At 42.8% G+C, this 23,910-nt stretch overlaps 1 protein-coding gene and 1 pseudogene across 1 annotated transcript in view; both read left to right on the top strand.

Moving 5' to 3' along the window:
• The window catches only part of LOC109400030 (uncharacterized), a 1,200,131-nt gene that overhangs the window by 162,026 nt on the left and 1,014,195 nt on the right, over positions 1–23,910 (top strand). The window lies entirely within an intron of this gene.
• On the top strand, positions 1,951–22,632 carry LOC109419978 (uncharacterized; annotated as a pseudogene).

The following is a 23,910-nucleotide window of genomic DNA, read 5'->3' as shown; positions in this document are numbered from 1 at the left end:
AAAGGACATGTTTTCGGGCTGGGTGCTTTACCCAGTATGAACCACGCTCGTTCCCACAGAAACTGATTCGAACTGGCGCTTTATTATTTTGCATTTCATTCCCGAAAAATGAGATCTAAATGTCAAAGGTGAACATAATCGGATTTTGGTTTAGGTCTGCTCAAAACTGGGGCGACTGAATTCTCCCGTATCAACCGCATTTCTTTTGTTATTGCTCCCAACTCAACGGAATGTACAAAAAGAAAAGACTCGTTCATTTACCCTTAAGAAATCTAAGTCAATTTAGAAGTTTTGGATGGGATATTTTTTCTGTTTTGACAGATTAGATACAGTTTTCATTCTTAACAACCTCCATGCATCGAAATCAGACAAATCATTTTAAAAGCTACCCAGGCAGACGATTCACCTGGCTGTTTAAGATTAGTAAATATTTGTTTTAAAAACTTGGTGAAGCATCTTCAAATAACAAGTATCTGAACATCCAAGAAGCCACTACAATAGCTACTTTTATATCCGGATTCGGAACTCCATCTGGACCTGGGCCTTACCTACGCCAAGGGATTTTGCAATCACCGCAAGTTCCTCATCGGTGACCCACTCCAGAATCTCTGAGCTATTACACCTTCTATTTTGGTCATCACAATTCTGTATGCATCACCCCAATGGTCGACACTCTGAGAGATACTCTCATAACAGGCCTTTTTGCTTGCCTTTATCTCGGTCTTGAACACAACGTTGGTAGCAACGAACGCCACCCATCGCAAATGTCTCTCTTCATCAGTACGTACTTGATGTTTCCATCGCCTAGCCCGTAAGCAGGGGCGGTGTAGGTTCACAATAGCTTGAGTCCACCAGCACGTGGACTAGGATGGACGTGCCTAGGCTTGGTCACATCGCATTACTTGTTAGTCCAGGATGCAAATGCCCTAAATGGATGATAAGATAAGGTGTCTTGGAAACCGCCCTTCTGATAGGCTAGGACTACAGAAAGTGACGTCGATGTTTGACTCCACTTCGATTCGGCTAAAGGTACTGTTTGTACCATCACCTTCACCTATTACCTATTACCACCGGCCTCTGCCCTGTCAGTACGACCGTCGAACATTTCAGCATCTACGGGAACGGCTCGATTGACCATCTAGGAAGCACATAGCAGCTTCAAAAGAAGACCTCATTGAGTTGGGCAACCATGAAGCCCTCGTAAGCTGTAGACGCCATCTTCATTTCATTTCATTTATTTAGTTCACATCAAATTCATGATAATACTGAATCAACAATTTGCCACCATAATACTCGATTTGCAGCTGCAGCTCTCCATCCTCGGTCACGCCCAACACTCGCCAGATCACGCTCCACCTGGTCCGCCCATCGTGCTCTCTGCGCTCCACGCCTTCTTGTACCAACCGGATGGTTAGCAAACACCAACTTTGTAGGGTTGTTGTCCGGCATTCTTGCAACATGCCCTGCCCACCGTATCCTTCCAGCTTTGGCCACTTTCTGGATACTGTGTTCGCCGTAAAGTGCAGCGAGCTCGTGGTTCATCCTTCTCCGCCACACACCGTTCTCCTGCACGCCGCCGAAGATCGTCCTTAGCACCCGTCGCTCGAAAACTCCGAGTGCTTGCATGTCCTCCTCGAGCATCGTCCACGTCTCGTGCCCGTAGAGAACCACCGGTCTTATTAACGTCTTGTACATGGTACATTTGGTGCGGGGGTGAATCTTTTTTGACCGCAGTTTCTTCTGGAGCCCATAATAGGCACGACTTCCACTGATGATGCGCCTTCGTATTTCACGGCTCACGTTATTGTCAGCCGTTAGCAAGGAACCGAGGTAGACGAATTCTTCTACCACCTCGAAAGTATCCCCGTCTATCGTAACATTGCTGCCAAGGCTTGTCCTGTCTCGCTCAGTCCCACCTACCAGCATGTACTTTGTCTTAGCCGCACCCAGTTAACAAATTGGTATGTATAAAAAATGATATGCGGATCTATATATAACATCTCCAAATCGTATATAATGCACGAAAAGCTTATATGCGTACCAAATTGGAGGCCATATATAAACCAAATCAAGTATATTACAAACGCATAGATTATATATCGCATGATATACGATTCAGTATGTTGTTAGAAAAAATATCCCAAATGACATAAATTACGACTTTTTGTGCATTTCAAATTACGATCACACGTACATTCAAAGCAGTTATTCTTACGATTACTATTTTTCACTGAAAAAAATATTTTTTCCATGATTCTTGCTTGTGTCTCCCGCTGTCATCCTTATTACATAACAAACTATTGACATTTAGTTTGCATCGTGGTTTACAAGTTGTTTATCACATCCAATATCTGGAATCGAAACCTGAACATCATGAGTGCCTGTCCCGCGAAGTCAACACAGCGTCAAATCTGAAAGATAGTTATGCTGGAAATTCACTCTACTATATGCATAACAAATACTGCTCCGAGGTCAACATCACGACGTCTAAAAATAGATTACCAAAGTTCCTCTGCGACACCAAGTAGACTTGAAATATCAATCAAAGTAGTCGAAAACCACTTTTCAAATCGTATTACAATGCGCGTCATTGATTTGCCAATTTTGTGATTTTTTTCGAGCATCCCAACGATGGAATGTGATTGAAAATAAACAACATTACAGCATGAGTATTTCATCAACAACAGTGATGCCGATTTGCAAAACAGTTTGAAGTTGTTTATTTAAAAGTGCTTAATATTCAATGGTTTATGTTAAGATATTGAAGCTAGACGATTAATTTACACGTCATTGAAATTTTAATTTAATCTAAGGCTATAAAAAACGATTCAAAGAATGCAATATTGGAGGCTTCATGATGATTAATCATATTGGCTGAAACAATAATCTGGCAACTCTGATACAAACAGCGGCCACGTAAACAAACAGCGTAGTACAAGCGGCAAAGTTTTTGTTGTGATCGTTCGAAAACTAGTTAAATCCACGTTAGAAAGGTAGGAATTAATTATATTTATCGCTTAATTGGTCAATCTATCGTTTAGTTTTCATTTCAGATGTATTCCGTTGTTCAACTCATCGAAAACAACAAATTCAAAGTGATGACTGTGCCGACGGGTTGGGTTAAAAAGGGTTTGCTGCATTGGCCGAAACTCCCGAACATTAAGATCGAAGCCCTCCGTGTCACTGGCCAGGAGTATTACGGCCCTTCGAAGAAAATTGCGGTGATTGTTTTCAAAAAATTCAAAAACCTCCAAATGGCAGAAGAAGCGGCAGAAGAGCTTTCAAAACGGGAGGTGTCTGATGTGGACAACAAACGTAAGCGCCTCAAACCGGCCAAAAAGCCAAAATGTACAAACTCGAAAGACTACAATTTGATGGCCCAAGGTTAGCTATTGCACCAACCGAATCAAAGCAAAATCCTTAACAGCACATTTTTATTCTAGAATGTATCCGCAACAAAAAGACGGTTCTCTCGGAGGCAAATGGGAAACGAGCAGCAGAGCACGGAAAAAATCAAACGCAGCCTCAAGCCGCAGCATCTGCCAAACCCGAGGATTTTCCTGATGAGAATGTTTTTCCTGCACAACCGACACAAACATCGCAGACACTAACTACCAAGGCTGTACGTGCTCAGCCACAGCGAAGCGCTCCGTTACAACATCCACCGAATGCTGCTGTACAGATTCAACAAAATGTAAGCTCTGCGGGATCAAATGCGCCTTGTACCTCTGATGGTGGTGCTGAAAGTGTGCATCCGAACGCTGGCCCTTCGTCGCATGCGGCTGGAATAACCATTCAACTGGTGCAACCCGTTTCCGGTGAACATTCTGATCGTAACGATGTATTGCCGAACTCAGTGCAGTTTCCGGGATCATACATCCTAGCTCCGATGGACCCAGCTACAACAAGCACCAAAATATTGACAGGTATTTGTTGCAATATGTATTAGTTTTGGTAGAGACATTCAGTAGTATGGGGGCATCCATAAAGGACGACAAGTCACATTTGAGAATTTTCAACCACCCACAGACACCTCCCCTCTGTATTACTAAACTTTATACATTATTTGACATGCAATCACAAGCCTTACCTCTCCCCCTCCTAGGATCGCAACGTATTTCATGGATGCCCACCAAGTTACGAAAGGTTCTTGCTCATGCTTTATCGGGAATCGGTTTCAGACCTTTTTCAGATAACCTCTTGCTAATGTTGTGTGTTTTATTTTGGTCAGTTTGGTTCTACTTCTGTAGCCTAAGTGTACCAGTTATCGCCATAGTGATTTCCTATTTTATCATACCGGATATTTGGAAAGTTTTAAAGTTTTGCATCAGTTGGCGAGTTTTAAAGTAAGATAGAGTAAAAATGTTGCTAACACATATAAAAGTTCAAAGTTCGAAATCGTTCCAAATACACACTATGGCCAAATCAGGCCAAACATGTCTAAAGGTCCTATCTGCAGAAGAGAGGATCTCTTTGGTTTCCCTCTCTTTCGTTAATATCTCAGTTGTTTATTTGTTTTATGATTATCTCCTTGCATTGAACGATGGTCAAATCAATCGTCTTTTGATTTGTACTGTAAAAATAGTTGAAAAGTGTACCATTGCATTGCAATAATTAAAAGAGAAAGTGAACAAAGAGAGCCTCTCAAATGCAGATAGGACCTATTGAAATGTTTGGCCTGAAATAAGGAACCACTACGGCCATAACTAGTACACTTACCCTACTGACATATTCAGCATTGATTCTTTCAAATTTACGTGACGTATCGTTTGTCTCTACGGTAGCGAATTTATTGAATGTTTGATTAATAACTTTTGTCTTGACAGGCTTGTCTCCGACACAATCCATTCATATTGATTCCGAAACGGCATTTGTGAATCAGGATGATGTCATGTACTACGCACCTGCATTTGAGAACGATCCCATGGCCAATATCCAAATCTCAGGTATGTATTGTTTTTCAAATACAGCGGTCATTCCCTAACTGGAATATGTTTTCATTCCATTTCACATACATTTGACCGCCAAACAGTAAACATGAGACGAGAAAACACATTGATGAGAATATATTTGGGTGTTAGCATCCTGACCGATTCAACCAATTTTTTTTTTGTCAATTTTAATTGTCCTAAATACTCCAAATTAACATTTTATTAAAATCTGCATTTGGTACGGTCCGGGCGTTAACAGTTAACGCCCCAAAAAACGTTTTATTGAAATTTTGTCTCCCGAGGGGGTGGACGTGGGTACCGACTTATGTCAAATCCCGTATACACTCCATCTGGTACGGCCAGGGCGTTAACAGTGAACACCCAAAATGACGTTTTATTAAAATGTGTCTCATGAGGGGGTGGACGTGGGTACCGACTTATGTCAAATCCCATATACACTCCATCTGGTACGGTCAGGGCGTTAACAGTTAACGCCCAAAAACGCGTTTTATTAAAATTTGTCTCATGAGGGGGTGGACGTGGGTACCGACTTATGTCAAATCCCATATACACTCCATCTGGTACGGTCAGGGCGTTAACAGTGAACACCCAAAATGACGATTTATTAAAATTTGTCTCATGAGGGGGTGGACGTGAGTACCGACTTATGTCAAATCCCATATACACTCCATCTGGTACGGTCAGGGCGTTAACAGTGAACACCCAAAATGACGTTTTATTAAAATTTGTCTCATGAGGGGGTGGACGTGGGTACCGACTTATGTCGAATCTCATATACACTCTATCTGGTACGGTCAGGGCGTTAACAGTTAACGCCCAAAAACACGTTTTATTAAAATTTGTCTCATGAGGGGGTGGACGTGGGTACCGACTTATGTCGAATCTCATATACACTCCATCTGGTACGGCCAGGGCGTTAACAGTGAACACCCAAAATGACGTTTTATTAAAATTTGTCTCATGAGGGGGTGGACGTGGGTACCGACTTATGTCGAATCTCATATACACTCTATCTGGTACGGTCAGGGCGTTAACAGTTAACGCCCAAAAACACGTTTTATTAAAATTTGTCTCATGAGGGGGTGGACGTGGGTACCGACTTATGTCGAATCTCATATACACTCTATCTGGTACGATCAGGGCGTTAACAGTGAACACCCAAAATGACGTTTTATTAAAATTTGTCTCATGAGAGGGTGGACGTGGGTACCGACTTATGTCAAATCCCGTATACACTCCATCTGGTACGGCCAGGGCGTTAACAGTGAACACCCAAAATGACGTTTTGTTAAAATTTGTCTCCTGAGAGGGTGGACGTGGGTACCGACTTATGTCGAATCTCATATACACTCTATCTGGTACGGTCAGGGCGTTAACAGTTAACGCCCAAAAACACGTTTTATTAAAATTTGTCTCATGAGGGGGTGGACGTGGGTACCGACTTATGTCAAATCCCGTATACACTCCATCTGGTACGGCCAGGGCGTTAACAGTGAACACCCAAAATGACGTTTTATTAAAATTTGTCTCATGAGGGGGTGGACGTGGGTACCGACTTATGTCGAATCTCATATACACTCTATCTGGTACGGTCAGGGCGTTAACAGTTAACGCCCAAAAACACGTTTTATTAAAATTTGTCTCATGAGGGGGTGGACGTGGGTACCGACTTATGTCAAATCCCGTATACACTCCATCTGGTACGGCCAGGGCGTTAACAGTGAACACCCAAAATGACGTTTTATTAAAATTTGTCTCATGAGAGGGTGGACGTGGGTACCGACTTATGTCAAATCCCGTATACACTCCATCTGGTACGGCCAGGGCGTTAACAGTGAACACCCAAAATGACGTTTTATTAAAATTTGTCTCCTGAGAGGGTGGACGTGGGTACCGACTTATGTCGAATCTCATATACACTCTATCTGGTACGGTCAGGGCGTTAACAGTTAACGCCCAAAAACACGTTTTATTAAAATTTGTCTCATGAGGGGGTGGACGTGGGTACCGACTTATGTCAAATCCCATATACACTCTATCTGGTACGGTCAGGGCGTTAACAGTGAACACCCAAAATGACGTTTTATTAAAATTTGTCTCATGAGGGGGTGGACGTGGGTACCGACTTATGTCGAATCTCATATACACTCTATCTGGTACGGTCAGGGCGTTAACAGTTAACGCCCAAAAACACGTTTTATTAAAATTTGTCTCATGAGGGGGTGGACGTGGGTACCGACTTATGTCGAATCTCATATACACTCTATCTGGTACGGTCAGGGCGTTAACAGTTAACGCCCAAAAACACGATTTATTAAAATTTGTCTCATGAGGGGGTGGACGTGGGTACCGACTTATGTCGAATCTCATATACACTCTATCTGGTACGGTCAGGGCGTTAACAGTCAACACCCAAAATGACGATTTATTAAAATTTGTCTCCTGAGAGGGTGGACGTGGGTACCGACTTATGTCGAATCTCATATACACTCTATCTGGTACGGTCAGGGCGTTAACAGTTAACGCCCAAAAACACGTTTTATTAAAATTTGTCTCATGAGGGGGTGGACGTGGGTACCGACTTATGTCGAATCTCATATACACTCTATCTGGTACGGTCAGGGCGTTAACAGTCAACACCCAAAATGACGATTTATTAAAATTTGTCTCCTGAGAGGGTGGACGTGGGTACCGACTTATGTCGAATCTCATATACACTCTATCTGGTACGGTCAGGGCGTTAACAGTTAACGCCCAAAAACACGTTTTATTAAAATTTGTCTCATGAGGGGGTGGACGTGGGTACCGACTTATGTCAAATCCCATATACACTCTATCTGGTACGGTCAGGGCGTTAACAGTGAACACCCAAAATGACGTTTTATTAAAATTTGTCTCATGAGGGGGTGGACGTGGGTACCGACTTATGTCGAATCTCATATACACTCTATCTGGTACGGTCAGGGCGTTAACAGTTAACGCCCAAAAACACGTTTTATTAAAATTTGTCTCATGAGGGGGTGGACGTGGGTACCGACTTATGTCGAATCTCATATACACTCTATCTGGTACGGTCAGGGCGTTAACAGTTAACGCCCAAAAACACGTTTTATTAAAATTTGTCTCATGAGGGGGTGGACGTGGGTACCGACTTATGTCAAATCCCGTATACACTCCATCTGGTACGGCCAGGGCGTTAACAGTGAACACCCAAAATGACGTTTTATTAAAATTTGTCTCATGAGGGGGTGGACGTGGGTACCGACTTATGTCGAATCTCATATACACTCTATCTGGTACGGTCAGGGCGTTAACAGTTAACGCCCAAAAACACGTTTTATTAAAATTTGTCTCATGAGGGGGTGGACGTGGGTACCGACTTATGTCAAATCCCGTATACACTCCATCTGGTACGGCCAGGGCGTTAACAGTGAACACCCAAAATGACGTTTTATTAAAATTTGTCTCATGAGAGGGTGGACGTGGGTACCGACTTATGTCAAATCCCGTATACACTCCATCTGGTACGGCCAGGGCGTTAACAGTGAACACCCAAAATGACGTTTTATTAAAATTTGTCTCCTGAGAGGGTGGACGTGGGTACCGACTTATGTCGAATCTCATATACACTCTATCTGGTACGGTCAGGGCGTTAACAGTTAACGCCCAAAAACACGTTTTATTAAAATTTGTCTCATGAGGGGGTGGACGTGGGTACCGACTTATGTCAAATCCCATATACACTCTATCTGGTACGGTCAGGGCGTTAACAGTGAACACCCAAAATGACGTTTTATTAAAATTTGTCTCATGAGGGGGTGGACGTGGGTACCGACTTATGTCGAATCTCATATACACTCTATCTGGTACGGTCAGGGCGTTAACAGTTAACGCCCAAAAACACGTTTTATTAAAATTTGTCTCATGAGGGGGTGGACGTGGGTACCGACTTATGTCGAATCTCATATACACTCTATCTGGTACGGTCAGGGCGTTAACAGTTAACGCCCAAAAACAAGTTTTATTAAAATTTGTCTCATGAGGGGGTGGACGTGGGTACCGACTTATGTCGAATCTCATATACACTCTATCTGGTACGGTCAGGGCGTTAACAGTCAACACCCAAAATGACGATTTATTAAAATTTGTCTCCTGAGAGGGTGGACGTGGGTACCGACTTATGTCGAATCTCATATACACTCTATCTGGTACGGTCAGGGCGTTAACAGTTAACGCCCAAAAACACGTTTTATTAAAATTTGTCTCATGAGGGGGTGGACGTGGGTACCGACTTATGTCAAATCCCATATACACTCTATCTGGTACGGTCAGGGCGTTAACAGTGAACACCCAAAATGACGTTTTATTAAAATTTGTCTCATGAGGGGGTGGACGTGGGTACCGACTTATGTCGAATCTCATATACACTCTATCTGGTACGGTCAGGGCGTTAACAGTTAACGCCCAAAAACACGTTTTATTAAAATTTGTCTCATGAGGGGGTGGACGTGGGTACCGACTTATGTCAAATCCCATATACACTCTATCTGGTACGGTCAGGGCGTTAACAGTGAACACCCAAAATGACGTTTTATTAAAATTTGTCTCATGAGGGGGTGGACGTGGGTACCGACTTATGTCGAATCTCATATACACTCTATCTGGTACGGTCAGGGCGTTAACAGTTAACGCCCAAAAACACGTTTTATTAAAATTTGTCTCATGAGGGGGTGGACGTGGGTACCGACTTATGTCAAATCCCATATACACTCTATCTGGTACGGTCAGGGCGTTAACAGTGAACACCCAAAATGACGTTTTATTAAAATTTGTCTCATGAGGGGGTGGACGTGGGTACCGACTTATGTCGAATCTCATATACACTCTATCTGGTACGGTCAGGGCGTTAACAGTTAACGCCCAAAAACACGTTTTATTAAAATTTGTCTCATGAGGGGGTGGACGTGGGTACCGACTTATGTCAAATCCCATATACACTCTATCTGGTACGGTCAGGGCGTTAACAGTGAACACCCAAAATGACGTTTTATTAAAATTTGTCTCATGAGGGGGTGGACGTGGGTACCGACTTATGTCGAATCTCATATACACTCTATCTGGTACGGTCAGGGCGTTAACAGTTAACGCCCAAAAACACGTTTTATTAAAATTTGTCTCATGAGGGGGTGGACGTGGGTACCGACTTATGTCGAATCTCATATACACTCTATCTGGTACGGTCAGGGCGTTAACAGTTAACGCCCAAAAACACGTTTTATTAAAATTTGTCTCATGAGGGGGTGGACGTGGGTACCGACTTATGTCGAATCTCATATACACTCTATCTGGTACGGTCAGGGCGTTAACAGTCAACACCCAAAATGACGATTTATTAAAATTTGTCTCCTGAGAGGGTGGACGTGGGTACCGACTTATGTCGAATCTCATATACACTCTATCTGGTACGGTCAGGGCGTTAACAGTTAACGCCCAAAAACACGTTTTATTAAAATTTGTCTCATGAGGGGGTGGACGTGGGTACCGACTTATGTCAAATCCCATATACACTCTATCTGGTACGGTCAGGGCGTTAACAGTGAACACCCAAAATGACGTTTTATTAAAATTTGTCTCATGAGGGGGTGGACGTGGGTACCGACTTATGTCGAATCTCATATACACTCTATCTGGTACGGTCAGGGCGTTAACAGTTAACGCCCAAAAACACGTTTTATTAAAATTTGTCTCATGAGGGGGTGGACGTGGGTACCGACTTATGTCGAATCTCATATACACTCTATCTGGTACGGTCAGGGCGTTAACAGTTAACGCCCAAAAACACGTTTTATTAAAATTTGTCTCATGAGGGGGTGGACGTGGGTACCGACTTATGTCAAATCCCATATACACTCTATCTGGTACGGTCAGGGCGTTAACAGTGAACACCCAAAATGACGTTTTATTAAAATTTGTCTCATGAGGGGGTGGACGTGGGTACCGACTTATGTCGAATCTCATATACACTCTATCTGGTACGGTCAGGGCGTTAACAGTTAACGCCCAAAAACACGTTTTATTAAAATTTGTCTCATGAGGGGGTGGACGTGGGTACCGACTTATGTCAAATCCCATATACACTCCATCTGGTACGGTCAGGGCGTTAACAGTTAACGCCCAAAAACGCGTTTTATTAAAATTTGTCTCATGAGGGGGTGGACGTGGGTACCGACTTATGTCAAATCCCATATACACTCCATCTGGTACGGTCAGGGCGTTAACAGTTAACGCCCAAAAACGCGTTTTATTAAAATTTGTCTCATGAGGGGGTGGACGTGGGTACCGACTTATGTCAAATCCCATATACACTCCATCTGGTACGGTCAGGGCGTTAACAGTGAACACCCAAAATGACGATTCATTAAAATTTGTCTCATGAGGGGGTGGACGTGGCTACCGACTTATGTCGAATCTCATATACACTCTATCTGGTACGGTCAGGGCGTTAACAGTTAACGCCCAAAAACACGTTTTATTAAAATTTGTCTCATGAGGGGGTGGACGTGGGTACCGACTTATGTCGAATCTCATATACACTCTATCTGGTACGGTCAGGGCGTTAACAGTGAACACCCAAAATGACGTTTTATTAAAATTTGTCTCATGAGAGGGTGGACGTGGGTACCGACTTATGTCAAATCCCGTATACACTCCATCTGGTACGGCCAGGGCGTTAACAGTGAACACCCAAAATGACGTTTTGTTAAAATTTGTCTCCTGAGAGGGTGGACGTGGGTACCGACTTATGTCGAATCTCATATACACTCTATCTGGTACGGTCAGGGCGTTAACAGTTAACGCCCAAAAACACGTTTTATTAAAATTTGTCTCATGAGGGGGTGGACGTGGGTACCGACTTATGTCGAATCTCATATACACTCTATCTGGTACGGTCAGGGCGTTAACAGTTAACGCCCAAAAACACGTTTTATTAAAATTTGTCTCATGAGGGGGTGGACGTGGGTACCGACTTATGTCGAATCTCATATACACTCTATCTGGTACGGTCAGGGCGTTAACAGTTAACGCCCAAAAACACGTTTTATTAAAATTTGTCTCATGAGGGGGTGGACGTGGGTACCGACTTATGTCGAATCTCATATACACTCTATCTGGTACGGTCAGGGCGTTAACAGTCAACACCCAAAATGACGATTTATTAAAATTTGTCTCCTGAGAGGGTGGACGTGGGTACCGACTTATGTCGAATCTCATATACACTCTATCTGGTACGGTCAGGGCGTTAACAGTTAACGCCCAAAAACACGTTTTATTAAAATTTGTCTCATGAGGGGGTGGACGTGGGTACCGACTTATGTCAAATCCCATATACACTCTATCTGGTACGGTCAGGGCGTTAACAGTGAACACCCAAAATGACGTTTTATTAAAATTTGTCTCATGAGGGGGTGGACGTGGGTACCGACTTATGTCGAATCTCATATACACTCTATCTGGTACGGTCAGGGCGTTAACAGTTAACGCCCAAAAACACGTTTTATTAAAATTTGTCTCATGAGGGGGTGGACGTGGGTACCGACTTATGTCGAATCTCATATACACTCTATCTGGTACGGTCAGGGCGTTAACAGTTAACGCCCAAAAACACGTTTTATTAAAATTTGTCTCATGAGGGGGTGGACGTGGGTACCGACTTATGTCAAATCCCGTATACACTCCATCTGGTACGGCCAGGGCGTTAACAGTGAACACCCAAAATGACGTTTTATTAAAATTTGTCTCATGAGGGGGTGGACGTGGGTACCGACTTATGTCGAATCTCATATACACTCTATCTGGTACGGTCAGGGCGTTAACAGTGAACACCCAAAATGACGTTTTATTAAAATTTGTCTCATGAGGGGGTGGACGTGGGTACCGACTTATGTCAAATCCCATATACACTCTATCTGGTACGGTCAGGGCGTTAACAGTGAACACCCAAAATGACGTTTTATTAAAATTTGTCTCATGAGGGGGTGGACGTGGGTACCGACTTATGTCAAATCCCGTATACACTCTATCTGGTACGGTCAGGGCGTTAACAGTTAACGCCCAAAAACACGTTTTATTAAAATTTGTCTCATGAGGGGGTGGACGTGGGTACCGACTTATGTCAAATCCCATATACACTCCATCTGGTACGGTCAGGGCGTTAACAGTTAACGCCCAAAAACGCGTTTTATTAAAATTTGTCTCATGAGGGGGTGGACGTGGGTACCGACTTATGTCAAATCCCATATACACTCCATCTGGTACGGTCAGGGCGTTAACAGTGAACACCCAAAATGACGATTTATTAAAATTTGTCTCATGAGGGGGTGGACGTGGGTACCGACTTATGTCGAATCTCATATACACTCTATCTGGTACGGTCAGGGCGTTAACAGTTAACGCCCAAAAACACGTTTTATTAAAATTTGTCTCATGAGGGGGTGGACGTGGGTACCGACTTATGTCGAATCTCATATACACTCTATCTGGTACGGTCAGGGCGTTAACAGTGAACACCCAAAATGACGTTTTATTAAAATTTGTCTCATGAGAGGGTGGACGTGGGTACCGACTTATGTCAAATCCCGTATACACTCCATCTGGTACGGCCAGGGCGTTAACAGTGAACACCCAAAATGACGTTTTGTTAAAATTTGTCTCCTGAGAGGGTGGACGTGGGTACCGACTTATGTCGAATCTCATATACACTCTATCTGGTACGGTCAGGGCGTTAACAGTTAACGCCCAAAAACACGTTTTATTAAAATTTGTCTCATGAGGGGGTGGACGTGGGTACCGACTTATGTCAAATCCCGTATACACTCCATCTGGTACGGCCAGGGCGTTAACAGTGAACACCCAAAATGACGTTTTATTAAAATTTGTCTCCTGAGAGGGTGGACGTGGGTACCGACTTATGTCGAATCTCATATACACTCTATCTGGTACGGTCAGGGCGTTAACAGTTAACGCCCAAAAACACGTTTTATTAAAATTTGTCTCATGAGGGGGTGGACGTGGGTACCGACTTATGTCGAATCTCATATACACTCTATCTGGTACGGTCAGGGCGTTAACAGTTAACGCCCAAAAACACGTTTTATTAAAATTTGTCGCATGAGGGGGTGGACGTGGGTACCGACTTATGTCGAATCTCATATACACTCTATCTGGTACGGTCAGGGCGTTAACAGTTAACGCCCAAAAACACGTTTTATTAAAATTTGTCGCATGAGGGGGTGGACGTGGGTACCGACTTATGTCGAATCTCATATACACTCTATCTGGTACGGTCAGGGCGTTAACAGTTAACGCCCAAAAACACGTTTTATTAAAATTTGTCTCATGAGGGGGTGGACGTGGGTACCGACTTATGTCAAATCCCATATACACTCCATCTGGTACGGTCAGGGCGTTAACAGCTAACGCCCAAAAACGCGTTTTATTAAAATGTGTCTCATGAGGGGGTGGACGTGGGTACCGACTTATGTCGAATCTCATATACACTCTATCTGGTACGGTCAGGGCGTTAACAGTTAACGCCCAAAAACGCGTTTTATTAAAATGTGTCTCATGAGGGGGTGGACGTGGGTACCGACTTATGTCGAATCTCATATACACTCTATCTGGTACGGTCAGGGCGTTAACAGTGAACACCCAAAATGACGTTTTATTAAAATTTGTCTCATGAGAGGGTGGACGTGGGTACCGACTTATGTCGAATCTCATATACACTCTATCTGGTGCGGTCAGGGCGTTAACAGTCAACACCCAAAATGACGATTTATTAAAATTTGTCTCCTGAGAGGGTGGACGTGGGTACCGACTTATGTCGAATCTCATATACACTCTATCTGGTACGGTCAGGGCGTTAACAGTTAACGCCCAAAAACACGTTTCATTAAAATTTGTCTCATGAGGGGGTGGACGTGGGTACCGACTTATGTCAAATCCCATATACACTCTATCTGGTACGGTCAGGGCGTTAACAGTGAACACCCAAAATGACGTTTTATTAAAATTTGTCTCATGAGGGGGTGGACGTGGGTACCGACTTATGTCGAATCTCATATACACTCTATCTGGTACGGTCAGGGCGTTAACAGTTAACACCCAAAATGACGTTTTGTTAAAATTTGTCTCCTGAGAGGGTGGACGTGGGTACCGACTTATGTCGAATCTCATATACACTCTATCTGGTACGGTCAGGGCGTTAACAGTTAACGCCCAAAAACACGTTTTATTAAAATTTGTCTCATGAGGGGGTGGACGTGGGTACCGACTTATGTCAAATCCCGTATACACTCCATCTGGTACGGCCAGGGCGTTAACAGTGAACACCCAAAATGACGTTTTATTAAAATTTGTCTCATGAGAGGGTGGACGTGGGTACCGACTTATGTCGAATCTCATATACACTCTATCTGGTACGGTCAGGGCGTTAACAGTTAACGCCCAAAAACACGTTTTATTAAAATTTGTCTCATGAGGGGGTGGACGTGGGTACCGACTTATGTCAAATCCCATATACACTCTATCTGGTACGGTCAGGGCGTTAACAGTGAACACCCAAAATGACGTTTTATTAAAATTTGTCTCATGAGGGGGTGGACGTGGGTACCGACTTATGTCGAATCTCATATACACTCTATCTGGTACGGTCAGGGCGTTAACAGTTAACGCCCAAAAACACGTTTTATTAAAATTTGTCTCATGAGGGGGTGGACGTGGGTACCGACTTATGTCGAATCTCATATACACTCTATCTGGTACGGTCAGGGCGTTAACAGTTAACGCCCAAAAACACGTTTTATTAAAATTTGTCTCATGAGGGGGTGGACGTGGGTACCGACTTATGTCGAATCTCATATACACTCTATCTGGTACGGTCAGGGCGTTAACAGTCAACACCCAAAATGACGATTTATTAAAATTTGTCTCCTGAGAGGGTGGACGTGGGTACCGACTTATGTCGAATCTCATATACACTCTATCTGGTACGGTCAGGGCGTTAACAGTTAACGCCCAAAAACACGTTTTATTAAAATTTGTCTCATGAGGGGGTGGACGTGGGTACCGACTTATGTCAAATCCCATATACACTCTATCTGGTACGGTCAGGGCGTTAACAGTGAACACCCAAAATGACGTTTTATTAAAATTTGTCTCATGAGGGGGTGGACGTGGGTACCGACTTATGTCGAATCTCATATACACTCTATCTGGTACGGTCAGGGCGTTAACAGTTAACGCCCAAAAACACGTTTTATTAAAATTTGTCTCATGAGGGGGTGGACGTGGGTACCGACTTATGTCGAATCTCATATACACTCTATCTGGTACGGTCAGGGCGTTAACAGTTAACGCCCAAAAACACGTTTTATTAAAATTTGTCTCATGAGGGGGTGGACGTGGGTACCGACTTATGTCAAATCCCGTATACACTCCATCTGGTACGGCCAGGGCGTTAACAGTGAACACCCAAAATGACGTTTTATTAAAATTTGTCTCATGAGGGGGTGGACGTGGGTACCGACTTATGTCGAATCTCATATACACTCTATCTGGTACGGTCAGGGCGTTAACAGTTAACGCCCAAAAACACGTTTTATTAAAATTTGTCTCATGAGAGGGTGGACGTGGGTACCGACTTATGTCAAATCCCATATACACTCCATCTGGTACGGTCAGGGCGTTAACAGTGAACACCCAAAATGACGATTCATTAAAATTTGTCTCATGAGGGGGTGGACGTGGGTACCGACTTATGTCGAATCTCATATACACTCTATCTGGTACGGTCAGGGCGTTAACAGTGAACACCCAAAATGACGTTTTATTAAAATTTGTCTCATGAGAGGGTGGACGTGGGTACCGACTTATGTCAAATCCCGTATACACTCCATCTGGTACGGCCAGGGCGTTAACAGTGAACACCCAAAATGACGTTTTGTTAAAATTTGTCTCCTGAGAGGGTGGACGTGGGTACCGACTTATGTCGAATCTCATATACACTCTATCTGGTACGGTCAGGGCGTTAACAGTTAACGCCCAAAAACACGTTTTATTAAAATTTGTCTCATGAGGGGGTGGACGTGGGTACCGACTTATGTCACATCCCGTATACACTCCATCTGGTACGGCCAGGGCGTTAACAGTGAACACCCAAAATGACGTTTTATTAAAATTTGTCTCCTGAGAGGGTGGACGTGGGTACCGACTTATGTCGAATCTCATATACACTCTATCTGGTACGGTCAGGGCGTTAACAGTTAACGCCCAAAAACACGTTTTATTAAAATTTGTCTCATGAGGGGGTGGACGTGGGTACCGACTTATGTCGAATCTCATATACACTCTATCTGGTACGGTCAGGGCGTTAACAGTCAACACCCAAAATGACGATTTATTAAAATTTGTCTCCTGAGAGGGTGGACGTGGGTACCGACTTATGTCGAATCTCATATACACTCTATCTGGTACGGTCAGGGCGTTAACAGTTAACGCCCAAAAACACGTTTTATTAAAATTTGTCTCATGAGGGGGTGGACGTGGGTACCGACTTATGTCGAATCTCATATACACTCTATCTGGTACGGTCAGGGCGTTAACAGTCAACACCCAAAATGACGATTTATTAAAATTTGTCTCCTGAGAGGGTGGACGTGGGTACCGACTTATGTCGAATCTCATATACACTCTATCTGGTACGGTCAGGGCGTTAACAGTTAACGCCCAAAAACACGTTTTATTAAAATTTGTCTCATGAGGGGGTGGACGTGGGTACCGACTTATGTCAAATCCCATATACACTCTATCTGGTACGGTCAGGGCGTTAACAGTGAACACCCAAAATGACGTTTTATTAAAATTTGTCTCATGAGGGGGTGGACGTGGGTACCGACTTATGTCGAATCTCATATACACTCTATCTGGTACGGTCAGGGCGCTAACAGTTAACGCCCAAAAACACGTTTTATTAAAATTTGTCTCATGAGGGGGTGGACGTGGGTACCGACTTATGTCGAATCTCATATACACTCTATCTGGTACGGTCAGGGCGTTAACAGTCAACACCCAAAATGACGATTTATTAAAATTTGTCTCCTGAGAGGGTGGACGTGGGTACCGACTTATGTCGAATCTCATATACACTCTATCTGGTACGGTCAGGGCGTTAACAGTGAACACCCAAAATGACGTTTTATTAAAATTTGTCTCATGAGAGGGTGGACGTGGGTACCGACTTATGTCAAATCCCGTATACACTCCATCTGGTACGGCCAGGGCGTTAACAGTGAACACCCAAAATGACGTTTTGTTAAAATTTGTCTCCTGAGAGGGTGGACGTGGGTACCGACTTATGTCGAATCTCATATACACTCTATCTGGTACGGTCAGGGCGTTAACAGTTAACGCCCAAAAACACGTTTTATTAAAATTTGTCTCATGAGGGGGTGGACGTGGGTACCGACTTATGTCACATCCCGTATACACTCCATCTGGTACGGCCAGGGCGTTAACAGTGAACACCCAAAATGACGTTTTATTAAAATTTGTCTCCTGAGAGGGTGGACGTGGGTACCGACTTATGTCGAATCTCATATACACTCTATCTGGTACGGTCAGGGCGTTAACAGTTAACGCCCAAAAACACGTTTTATTAAAATTTGTCTCATGAGGGGGTGGACGTGGGTACCGACTTATGTCAAATCCCGTATACACTCCATCTGGTACGGCCAGGGCGTTAACAGTGAACACCCAAAATGACGTTTTATTAAAATTTGTCTCATGAGGGGGTGGACGTGGGTACCGACTTATGTCGAATCTCATATACACTCTATCTGGTACGGTCAGGGCGTTAACAGTTAACGCCCAAAAACACGTTTTATTAAAATTTGTCTCATGAGAGGGTGGACGTGGGTACCGACTTATGTCAAATCCCATATACACTCCATCTGGTACGGTCAGGGCGTTAACAGTGAACACCCAAAATGACGATTCATTAAAATTTGTCTCATGAGGGGGTGGACGTGGGTACCGACTTATGTCGAATCTCATATACACTCTATCTGGTACGGTCAGGGCGTTAACAGTGAACACCCAAAATGACGTTTTATTAAAATTTGTCTCATGAGAGGGTGGACGTGGGTACCGACTTATGTCAAATCCCGTATACACTCCATCTGGTACGGCCAGGGCGTTAACAGTGAACACCCAAAATGACGTTTTGTTAAAATTTGTCTCCTGAGGGGGTGGACGTGGGTACCGACTTATGTCGAATCTCATATACACTCTATCTGGTACGGTCAGGGCGTTAACAGTTAACGCCCAAAAACACGTTTTAATAAAATTTGTCTCATGAGGGGGTGGACGTGGGTACCGACTTATGTCGAATCTCATATACACTCTATCTGGTACGGTCAGGGCGTTAACAGTTAACGCCCAAAAACACGTTTTATTAAAATTTGTCTCATGAGGGGGTGGACGTGGGTACCGACTTATGTCAAATCCCATATACACTCCATCTGGTACGGTCAGGGCGTTAACAGCTAACGCCCAAAAACGCGTTTTATTAAAATGTGTCTCATGAGGGGGTGGACGTGGGTACCGACTTATGTCGAATCTCATATACACTCTATCTGGTACGGTCAGGGCGTTAACAGTTAACGCCCAAAAACGCGTTTTATTAAAATGTGTCTCATGAGGGGGTGGACGTGGGTACCGACTTATGTCGAATCTCATATACACTCTATCTGGTACGGTCAGGGCGTTAACAGTTAACGCCCAAAAACGCGTTTTATTAAAATGTGTCTCATGAGGGGGTGGACGTGGGTACCGACTTATGTCGAATCTCATATACACTCTATCTGGTACGGCCAGGGCGTTAACAGTGAACACCCAAAATGACGTTTTATTAAAATTTGTCTCCTGAGAGGGTGGACGTGGGTACCGACTTATGTCGAATCTCATATACACTCTATCTGGTACGGTCAGGGCGTTAACAGTCAACACCCAAAATGACGATTTATTAAAATTTGTCTCCTGAGAGGGTGGACGTGGGTACCGACTTATGTCGAATCTCATATACACTCTATCTGGTACGGTCAGGGCGTTAACAGTTAACGCCCAAAAACACGTTTTATTAAAATTTGTCTCATGAGGGGGTGGACGTGGGTACCGACTTATGTCGAATCTCATATACACTCTATCTGGTACGGTTAGGGCGTTAACAGTTAACGCCCAAAAACACGTTTTATTAAAATTTGTCTCATGAGGGGGTGGACGTGGGTACCGACTTATGTCGAATCTCATATACACTCTATCTGGTACGGTCAGGGCGTTAACAGTTAACGCCCAAAAACACGTTTTATTAAAATTTGTCTCATGAGGGGGTGGACGTGGGTACCGACTTATGTCGAATCTCATATACACTCTATCTGGTACGGTCAGGGCGTTAACAGTGAACACCCAAAATGACGATTTATTAAAATTTGTCTCCTGAGAGGGTGGACGTGGGTACCGACTTATGTCGAATCTCATATACACTCTATCTGGTACGGTTAGGGCGTTAACAGTTAACGCCCAAAAACACGTTTTATTAAAATTTGTCTCATGAGGGGGTGGACGTGGGTACCGACTTATGTCAAATCCCATATACACTCCATCTGGTACGGTCAGGGCGTTAACAGTTAACGCCCAAAAACGCGTTTTATTAAAATGTGTCTCATGAGGGGGTGGACGTGGGTACCGACTTATGTCGAATCTCATATACACTCCATCTGGTACGGTCAGGGCGTTAACAGTGAACACTCAAAATGACGTTTTATTATGTTTCACTTTAAAATAAAGCTCCTTAGTCGACGAGTAACTGTGACTAAGGAGGACGACAGGGCTGGATTCATGTGAATATAAATTGTATTCTCGAACACAACCATCCTGAATCAAAATGTAATAAAACATCAATTACAACCTGGGCTTTTTTACGTTGTTTCTACTTACGCGGCTGCGTTAATGAAAATACCATACATTTTTTATCGTCTTATATTTGCATGATTCGTCGAGAGAATTTTTTTACGAACTTTTTAATATTGATCCGAGTTTTTTTTACGCGGTATGTATCCCCCGCGTAAAAAAAACTGACTGTAAAAGCATTTGGGGTGGTCAGTGTTAGTACCCTGACCGCACCAATTCAAGTGAATATGGATTTTAATATAATTCGGTTACCGTGCTTTGACGGTTAAATATATTCTTTGTAAGAATACCATTATAGTATTACTTCATATGATTTTGTTATAATTTTCAGGTGCAATGAGCTACGAGCAGATGAAAGCAGATTTGAAGGAGTGCATCGAAACAACAGTCGAAAAAGTGGTGGAAAAATGTTTCCAGACGAACTTTGCTCGCTTCGCTGCGTTATCGGAAATTCAAAGAAAGGAAGATTCTGATGATTCGAAACCTCGTGATTCTGTGGAAAGACATACCCCTATCAACACTGAAGAAGAGCTGAAAAACTGGAACATTGAACTTAACAGCAAGGAACTGTGTCGAAAATATGTAAGTAAATTCGTATATAAATTAAAACTAGGGTCTGGGTTCATTTGGGCTGGGGGCCTATTTTGAACACTTTCTGCTATAAGTCAGACAAATTTATACCGATTTATACGTTTTTTTGTACATAACTAGATACTGTACATTGCTCAACGTATACAAAAATAAGTAAATTGTTATAAAACTGACTGACTGACTTTTTAGCCCAAAGCGCCCAAAAAACTCCCATTACCCTAATGGTCCCAGACACTATCCTCCTCATTTTTTGTAAAATGGAAATGAAAATTATTTGTTCACAATGTTTTTGTATTTATAAATTAAATTATGTTCAATCGACTGTTTTGCGATGGTATCGTGAAATCACCAAATTCCAATCACTTTTTGCCAGTTCCTAATTCCGATTACCCCATTTGTTTTGCATGGTGTGAACAGAATTAGGAACCGAATTTCGACCATTTCATTTCTGGTTATGAGAAAGATTTTTTTTTTTAAATTTTGGTCTTGCTTCTACTAAACTAATTTATTTCAATTTCACTTTTCCAGCTCGAATACTTTTCGAAAATTATCATCCCCAACGCATACAAGGACAAAGGCGATAACGCTTGTTATACAATAGTGGATGTACTATTTACTCGAGACTTTTGGACAAAGATGACGTGGACTGGAATAAGTCGCGGCAATAAGGCTAAACAAGGATTTTGTGAATATGGCAACGTAACCCAGCTTCTTTGCAGTATTGTACAGATTGGTGACACATCGTACACTGCAAAAAAAACTGGAGATGTTTTGCCGGAACCGTCTGTTCAGATATTCCAAAACTCGATCGACAAATCGGCAGCTCAGAAGGTCAGCGTGCAGAAACCGACGAGGCTGGGAAGTAGAATGTGATGAACAAGGCACCGAACCAGGTATTAAGCAACCCGACGAGACTACGCGTGAGTCGACGGAATCAGAGCAGTCTGAAAACGATCAACCAGATGTCGATTTGGGTTCAGATGGTATCAGCGGAGGCGATGAAGATGATTCAAACGAAGAGGAAATTGGAAACGAAAGCTCCGACGACGATTAATGGTATAGATAGCCTTGAACACTCAAACGACGGCGAGGTGGCTATCAATAATCAAAGTGAAATTACCGTCTGTTGCACCGATGAAACAGTTATAACTGTGTGCGTTCTGAAAGGGATATGATGAATTTCACCCACAATGTTCCTAAAACAAATATTTTTATTGATGTTTTTCATTTCTTTTTTTTTTTATTTTCGCTAAAACAGGAGCAACCGCAATTGGCCCTGTTGTTTTTTTAATAATATTTCAACTGTAACATGAGACTTAAATAAGATAAATAAAAACGACGAATGCTGAAAAATCTAACAATTTATTTGAAACGATCTTGCAATTTAGCACTGAATAGTATGGATTAAAGGCACAAACACCACTCCTTCTTTCCTCTCTATTGGGACTAGTTTACAGTAAACGTTCTGACTCCTAAAGAAGGTCCGCGATCTCGAAATGTTGTCTGGACTTATTTTGGAAATATATATTTGAAGAAACGAAGATTTAAAAGGCTTTGGAAAAAAGTCCTTTTTGAATAATACTTTATGACCTTCAATCAGTAATCCTGTATCTTTCTGTAACGCTCCTGAAACTTCAACTATGTCAAATTGTTTAGTCAAAAACCATTTGTCACTGAAATCTGAAGTAAGCGTAAAATTTGGAAATGAAATTTTCATCTTAGATCTTTGATATTGAACGAATGCGTTAGATTGATTCTGCAATGGTGAAAATTTTGTGGTTTTGGAACTATCAGCTATTACTGCCTCTGTTATTCGAGCTGCAACTTGTGCTAGTGGATTAGGTCCTGTTTGAACTAACTTTTTCAAGGCATGCATGTAATTCTCGAATGGGTAGGCAGAAAAACTTGGTAATGGGCCAAAGTGTTCAACTTCATCTGCTATGTGGCATAGATTATGTATGTTGCTAGTGACGAAATCTGTTCCATATAAACACTTATAATTCTCAATAAAATCTATTAATAATGATCTAGCAACTGGAATAAGATGTTCGTATTTTTTGGAAGAACAAATTCTTACTGCACAAAAAAGAAGAAGTAAATGGTCATAATGTTTGACAGGTAGATAGTCTTTGAGTACAACAATGCTTACATAATATAGAAAATTTCTATACTCCAGTCCTTTCCATAGAGCAACATAATCTAAGGATCTCATTTGACGATGGATTTCGATAGGGAATTTTATACGAACTAGTGTCTCCGATATTTCTCTCTTTTGAGCACAACTCCACTTAGCCTTCATGGACATAGTACCTGTACGCCAAGAGGTCAGCAACTTCGTCAT

The sequence above is a fragment of the Aedes albopictus genome, chromosome 1, assembly GCF_035046485.1.
Source record: "Aedes albopictus strain Foshan chromosome 1, AalbF5, whole genome shotgun sequence".
NCBI lineage: Eukaryota > Metazoa > Arthropoda > Insecta > Diptera > Culicidae > Aedes > Aedes albopictus.
Note: the sequence above shows the minus strand (reverse complement) of the source record. Positions and strands in the feature narration are given on the sequence as shown.